The 8,507-nt window shown below is 37.3% G+C and overlaps 1 pseudogene; it reads left to right on the top strand.

The window, feature by feature from the left end:
* Positions 1–2,212: 2,212 nt before the first annotated feature.
* LOC118851999 lies at positions 2,213–3,079 on the top strand (annotated as a pseudogene).
* Positions 3,080–8,507: the final 5,428 nt, after the last annotated feature.

The raw sequence follows: 8,507 nt of genomic DNA, 5'->3' as shown, positions 1-8,507 counted from the left end.
AAACAAAAAGAAAGGATCTGTATGTACAAAAATATTTATAGCAGCTCTTTTCTGGGGGCAAAGAATTGGAAATTGAGGGGGGATGTCCATCAATGGCTGAACAAATTGTGATATGTGATTGTGATGGAATATTAATTGTGCTACAAGAAATGATGAGCAGGATGTTCTCAGAAAAACTGAGAAAGACTTGCAGAAGCTGATGCAGAGTGACATGGACTGTGTACAAAGTGACCACAATATTTGTAAGATGATCATCTGTGAATGACTTAGCTCCTCTTAGTAATACAATGATCCAAGACAACCCTGAAGAACTTATGATGAAAAATGCTATCCATCCCCAGAGAAGGAACTATGGTGTCTGAGTGCAGATTGAAGCACACATTTTTTGCTTTATTTTTCTTTTGGATTTTTGTCTATGTTTTCTTTCACAACATGACTAAAATGGAAATATGTTTTGCATGACTACATATGTATAACTTGCTTGCCTTCTCAATGGGGGGGCATGGGGAGGGAGGAAAAGAGAAAATTTGGAACTCAAAGTTTTAAAAACTAATTTTTTAAAAATGGTTTTTACATGTAATTGTAGGAAAGTAAAATACTAAACAAAAAATTGAAAATAAAATGAATATCCCCACCTGATACAGGTATATAATATAAGTTTGACTACAGTGGAAATGGTTTTGCATTTGCTCTTTTTGTCCTCAACATGGAGACCAAGGCCCTGTGCTTGGCAGTCACTCAATGCCTGGTTCCTGGCTAGAATTGAATTATGATTCCAAATACAACCATTGTCAGTGACATCATATGACTCACATTTCCTGAGTTTTTATTGATCGGTACATATATAGTTATCTTTTAGACTAAAAAAAAATTAAAATGTGTTCAAGCAATTGTAAACATATAGCTGTAAATTATAGAAAGTTTTTGAAATATATTTATATGATAATTGCTAGCATTCCTATATTACCTACTATGTGCCAGACATTGTGCTAAGAACATTACAACTATTATTTCATTTGATTTTCACAACAACCCTGAGAGGTAGATGCTATTATTGCCCCCATTTTACAGAGAAAGAAACTGAGGCAAACAGAGGTTAGAAGGCTTGCCTGGGGTTACCCAGGGAACAGGTATCTGAGACCAGACTTGAGCTCACATCTTCCCAACTCCAGACACTGCACCGTATATCCTCTATGAGACCGAGCCACTGCTTTACATATCTAAATACATTCAGATGTACATTGGATGATTTGATCCTCACATCAGCCACCTTGAGATTACTGGGACAAGTTAAATGACTTGTTCAAGACTGTCTAAAAAGAAGCGACCCTGAATCCTAGTCTGACATATCCTGATACAGAGTAGTGATTTTTCCACCAGTAACCTAAGTCTAGTATTAACCTAAAATCCAATCTTCCAGGCAGATAGAATAAGTGTTTATTGTATTTTTGGCTCCAAAATGCTAGCCTTCAGTTGAATCTTGAAACTCTCCTAGGCAGGCCAACCACTAGAAATCTCTTCCCTTTTAGAGACTTTAATAAATGCATATCTAGTTTTACAGAGTCTTCTGGTCTGAATCTCCCTATGAACGTAGGGAGCCATATTCGCTTATTCTTTACAATCCACCTAATCCTTCCTATGTTTATTTGTAGTAGGAAACCAAGAGGCTGTGCTCATGAATGAATGAAAAGCATTTATCAAGCACTTACTATATGGGGCATATGGTTGAAAAAGCACCACTGAAACAGGTTTCTAAGACTGAGATTACAGAATTAAATCCACCCCTGGAGGGCTAAAACAACAGACTGATTGGCCCTTGGTCCTGATAATGAATAAATGGGACTTTGGGAAACACTCTGAAGCTATGGTCAATAATGGAAGACTTAGCTTTCTGACTGCTAGTAAATGTAGTTAGCACATAGATCTCCTTTGTGCATTGTGACATTTTAAGACCATATCTGGGGTGAGAGTCTGGGAGCATCAGTCTTGCATCTAACTCAGAACTTTTGCAGCCTGACCAGCAACCTCAATATTTTCCCAGATATCCCCCCAAATGGTATCTACTGTCAAGGATCAGCTGATTTTGAATTGCCTAAAGGAAGACAAGGTTCCCCAGAAGAAGATCACTATTGTCAGGGTTGGTGCAGCTGGCATGGCATGTGCCATCAGTATCTTAACAAAGGATTTGGCTGATGAACTTGCCTAGTTGATGTAATAGAAGACAAAATATAGGGAGAGATGATGGATCTCCAACATGGCAGCCTTTTCCTCAAAACACCAAAGATTGTTTCTGGCAAAGACTACAGTGTGACTGCAAACTCAAAACTGGTCATTGTTATGGCTGGGACACATCAATAGGAGAGAGAAATCATCTTAATTTGGTCCAGCATAATTTGAATATCTTTAAATTCATTATTCATAATATTCTTAAATACAGCCCTAATTGCAAGCTGCTTGTTGTTTCCAATCCAGTGGTTATTTTGACATATGTGGCCTGGAAACTAAGTGGCTTTCTTAAAAACCATGTTATTAGAAGTTATATATGGGATGTTATATATTGGAAGTTTTTATATGGGATTCTGCCCATTTCTGTTACCTAATGGGGGAGAGACTTGGTGTTCATTCTTCAAGTTATCATGGATGAATCCTTGGGGAACATGGAGACTCCAATGTTTCTGTGTGGAGTGCTGTGAATATTGCTAGTGTATCTCTGAAGAATCTTCATCCTCCTTTGGGAACTGATGCTGATTCAGAGAACTGGAAAGATGTTCATAAACAGGTGGTGGAAAGTGCTTATGAGGTGATCAAACTGAAGGGATACACTTCCTGGGCCATTGATTTATCTGTAGCACATCTGGCAGAAAACACTATGAAGAATCTTAGGAGAGTGCATCCAATCTCCACCATGATTAAGGGACTATATGGCATTAATGAGGATGTCTTCCTTAGTGTTCCATGCATCTTGGGGCAGAAGGACATTTCAGATGTGATTAAGGTAAACCTGAATCCAGAGGAGGAGAGCCATTTAAAGAATAGCATAGATATTCTTTGGGGAATCCAGAAGGAGCTGCAATTTTAAAACCTTTTAATGTGATGCCATCAAGAGAGAACATGACAATGGTTAAGAGGTTGTGTATGATGTACTTTTCAAATAGGTTAAATCCTTCCTCTGATTAGTGATTGAACACCAGAAATGTAAAACCCATGGACACAATTAATGTATCAGTAAGGCAATAAACATAACATCAACGATAATCATGAATATGCCTATGAAGCTCTGTATCACAAAGTATGAGAGACTCTCCAGATAGAAGGTAAAGGAAGTATAACATCTATTCAGATACCAGAGAATCATATCCTATAACCAAATATTCAGCTCCTATGGCCAGTTAGCCCACTTTATCATAACAGCAAGGAACTTAAAATACCATATCACAGCCTGGAGCCTCACCATTCCAAAACCTCTCTGACCCCCTGCTGAGGTCTTCCCCAAAACAAACTCACAGTAAAGCTAAGTCAGCCTGTTCTGTTCTGATCATCACGAGGGTGGCCATTAGCGGCCATTAGCAGCCATTAGCAGCCATAACTGTTCTCTCTCTCCCTCTTTCTCTCCATTTCCTGTGACATAACTTCCTTTTCCTGTCAGGAAGCTCCTCCTACCACATGTGACTTAGGCTTCCTGTGACATAAGCAGGTCACATGGCCTGTTAATGGGTGGGAAAGACCTTCAGATCTAAATTGGTATTACAACACTCTAGTTTCTTCCTAAAGTTAGAAATTAGGAATAGTACAGTGTCACTACTATTGGTTAACCCTGTTGTTGTTTGCAAATGATGCTCTATATGACTTGTATAGTCTCATTAACTGGTGTCAAGCAGAGCCAGTGCCCCATAGTTATATAAACTACCTGCCTTGTATGTAGGTACTATAGGTTCCTATAGGTCCAGAAGACAACACTCCTGGATATAAAACACCACACAGTAGTAATTCTTTATTTATGCATTGATTACTTTTGTGTTCCCCATCATTAGGGCTCTATAGTATGTCCCCATGCATCACCTTTCCAGCGGACCTGATTTTGTTTGTATGTATATATATATTTCATACATACACACATACATATGTTTATATGTGTATATGTATATATAGTATATATATGTATTTATATATACATACATACACATATATACATTTACATCATATATACATTTACATATATACATATACATATATACACACACATATATCTATAGTTGTAAATTTCCATATTATATAAAAAGATCTATATACATACAATGATACAACCAATTCCTCAAGTGTCATATTAACCCTAAATACTGAATAAACAACAAATAACTGATAAAAAAAGACCATACCTGGATTAGTTAACACACCCATATCCAAAGCTCAAGAGACACCCACTCTGCACTCCCGTTTCATAACTATGGCGAGTTTGACTCCTTGTCCTTGTATTGCTTTAGACATGGTACATTTTTGCATTGTACTCTTCTTTGCTCTCCACTCCTCTAATGTCATGTTGGAGAATGTATCTTATTAAATCTCAAGACTCTATTTGTGAGTTAAGATGCACCTGTAATCAAGGTCTTTTCATTTTACAATTCTTGACCAAGATACCTTTTAAGAAAAAAATCTATGTCCCCATGATTGAAATTCCCCAAAGAGATTAGAATGGCTATACATACTCACTGCTTTTAACGAGTCTAATCTCTCCCCACAAAAAGACTAGCTTTGGTGATAAAGTGCCCTTGGATTAGTTAAGGACCTTGAACTATACTAAGAAATGTCTAAGTAACAGATGTATCCAAAAGCCCTCAACATGAGCCTCAGAGCCCAAAAATATCAGAATTGTATGTTTCCCAAGGACAAAATTGAGTTTTATGATGGGTTGAAGCAAATTTGAAATCTATTGCCTTAGGACCAGAGCTGCCTGATGTGCCCACTGAAATCTGTTTGTAAAAAGGATTGTTCTAGCTGTAAAACTCATACCTGAACATTCAAAGTTGAGGTCCTATGGAAAAAACAACAAATGGGGATATCTTGGTGTCTTGACACAGAGTATAAGAAGAATTTTAGGACATGAAAGAAACTTATTCTCTTCCCGGCTATGCCCATGTCTTTTGCTACATTCTGAAACCATCAGAGAACTTGAGTTAGAGATACCTACATTTGTGAATACTATTTAGGAACCTTGAGGAACAATCAATGATATAATAATTAGAACCTGTGTGAGAAGAATAGTGCCTAATACCCGTCATGAAACTCATTGGGCAAAGGGCCTTTTCTCTCTGATTTCCAAGGAGAATGAACTGAGATTACCCCTAACCAAGTCAACTGGGCTGATGCTAGGAATCATGTCTGTCTAGGGGAACTTGGAAAAGCCATAATATACATGCAAATAGTCCTGTAAACTTTGGGGCATTATTGGCTTGAAGGAAATATCAAAATTAAACTTTCCATCCCCATCTTTAATAAAGGATCATTGGAATCATATGAATGAGAGAGACTCAAGGTGGTAGAATATAGGCAGCAACACAGCTGAACTCTCCCAATATTTCCTTTAAAACAACTTTAAAATGATGCCTCAAATCAAATTCTGGAGTGGAAGAGTCAACAAAAGGTCAGTGTAAGACATATTTTACAAGCCCAGGAAAATTTTGGAGTTCAGAAAGAGAGGTCTGTTACATTAGGGTGGGGGGGGGCGGGGCTAGCCCAAAGGCAGCACAGCAGAAATAGCAGCAGCTTTGGAGGTGACTACAACAGCTGCAGTCACAACTCTAGCAGCTCTAAAAACCAGAGATGGTAAGATGGTTGGACAACTGGTCAGAAAGAGATTACAGGGAACCCTTTGTTGTCACTGGGTTCAGCTAGCACTGATTGGTAACTCTCTTGCCCATATGCAATTCTGTCACACTTCCATGGTAGAGAGGAGTACTTCACAAAAAAGCAGGGCACTGGTCATAGTTCAAAGGAATAGAGGAGAACTAGGACTTCTGGCTGCAGGAGAGCAAGGGTCCTTCTTGCATAAAGACCAGAGCACATACCAAGACAGTAATGACGACACATCTTCCCAGATCATGCCCGTTAGAAGCATTGGAAACTTGCAGACCCCCAGAACTAGTCCTGAAAAGAGCAGCACGAGAATTCTGAAGCTTAGGAACAGTGTCTCCCCACCCCCAGGTAAGCAAAGCCCAACTTTAATATAAAGTTCAAAGTGAAAAAGAAATGACTAGAAAAATAAGCAAAGAACAACAACAACAACAACAAAAAAAAAACCTTGAATATAAAAAGCTACTATAGTGACAGGGAAGAACAAACCATGAAGTCAGAAGACAACAATGTAAAAACATCTAAAAAAATTAGTCTCAAAGAAGAGTGCTAACTGGATCCAATTCTAATAAGAATTCCTGAAGGGCAGCTAGGTGGTGCAGTGAATAGAGCACTGGTCCTGAAGTCAGGAGGACCTGAGTTTAAATCCAGCCCCAGATACTTGACACTTAAAGCTGTGTGACCTTTGGCAAGTCACTTTACCCCAATTGCTTTGCTTTCTCCCCTCCAAAAAAAAACCCAAATAAATAAAAAAGAATTCCTGGAAAAGTTAAAGAGATGAGTGGTAGAAGAAAAATTGGAAAAAAAAGAAATGATAGTGATGCAAGAAAATTATGAAAAGAGAATTAACAGCTTGGTAAAAGAGACAGAAAAAAATACTGAAGAAAAGAATTCCTTAAACCTTAAACAGAATTGGACAACTAGAAGCTAATGACATTAAGAAACACTAAAATAAAGCCAGAAGAACTAAAAAAAAAATAGAAGAAAATGTGCAATATGTCATTGAAAAATAAATAACCTAGAAAATAGTTTGAAAGTAAATAATTTAAGAATGATTGAATTATCTGAAAGCCATGATCAGAAAAAGAGCCTAGACATCATATTTTAAGAAATTATAAAACTACTCTGATATGTTATATCTGGAAGGTAAAATAGAAATTGAAAAAACCACTGATCACCTCCTGAAAAAGATCCCAAAATGAAACTCCTAGGAATAGTATAACCAAATTCCAGAGTTCCCAGGTCAAGAAGAAAATATTGCAAGCAGCCAGAAAGGACAATACAAATATTATGAAGCCCCAGTCAGACTCACACAAGATTTAGCAGCTACCATATTAAAAGATCAGTGGGTTTAGAATATGCTACTCAAGAAAGGAAAAGAGCTAAGATTCCAAATAAGAATCACCTTCCCAGAAAAACTGAATATAATTCTTCAGGGGAAAAATAGATATTTAATAAAAACTTCTAAAATAGTTTTCAAGCATTCCTGATAAAAAGACCAGAGCTGAATAGAAAATCTGAACTTTAAACACAACTCAAGTGAAACATAAAAAGTAAACAGGAAAGAGTAATAAGAGACTGAATAAAGTTAAAATGTGCACATTCCTATACGAGAGGATGATACATTGTAACCCCTAAGAACTTTATCATAATTAGGGAAGCTAGAAGAAGTCTACATAGACAGAGAGTATTGATATAGTCAATTATGTTGAGATAATATAAAGAAAATGAAGGGACGAGAAAGAGGGATGCACTATTGGGAGAAGAGGGAAGGGAGAGTTAGAATGGGGAAAATTTTGTCACATAAAAGAGGCTTATCAGGAAGAGTTTTCATAGTGGAGGGGAAAATGAGGGAGGTAAAGATGACAGTTAATATTTGAACCTACTCTCATCTGAATTGGTTCAAAGAGGGAAGAACATGTACACAGACAGCTCTAGTTTTACATACATTTGCATTATGTGGATTTGACTTTCCATAAATGATTCTGAAAGAAATCTTTATTTCAATTCTGATTTAAAAATCATGCAGGATTTTATAAAGTGCAACGGTCAGTAGAGGCTACTAGGACAAATGCTGGTGGAGATGAGGGAAAATAGATACATTGATGAACCATTGGTGGAGGAGTTAACTGCTTCAGTTCTTCTGGGGAACAATTCGAAACTATACACAAAGGACTATAAAATTGTTCATATGTTTTGACTCAGCAATACCACTACTACGTCTGTACCCCGAAGAAGTAAAAGAAAAAGGGAAAGTACCCTACGCAAATATTTATAACCTCTATTGGAAACTGAATTTAGAAATAGAGGGGATGCCCATCATCCATGGAACGGCTGAAGAAGTTGTGGTAAATGATTATGACGGAGTACTATGGCACTATAAGAAATAACAAAGGGATAGTTTAAAAAAAACTGCATGGCAAGACCTATATCATTTGATGCAAAGTGAAATGAGAAGAACTGGGAGATCGTTGTGCACAGTAATAGCAATGATGATCAACTATAAAAGACTTGGCTACTCTGATCAATACAGTGATCTGAGGCAATTCCAAGGGTCTCATGATACTCATGATGAAAAAGTTATCTACCTCCAGAGATGGAGAGCTGATGAACTCTGAGTGCAAATTGAAGTATGATTTTCTTACTTCATTTTCTGCTTT

This window comes from Trichosurus vulpecula, chromosome 5 (genome assembly GCF_011100635.1).
Source record: "Trichosurus vulpecula isolate mTriVul1 chromosome 5, mTriVul1.pri, whole genome shotgun sequence".
Classification (NCBI taxonomy): Eukaryota; Metazoa; Chordata; class Mammalia; order Diprotodontia; family Phalangeridae; genus Trichosurus; species Trichosurus vulpecula.
The sequence above is the reverse complement of the archived record's forward strand: the minus strand, read 5'-3'. Positions and strand labels throughout refer to the sequence as shown.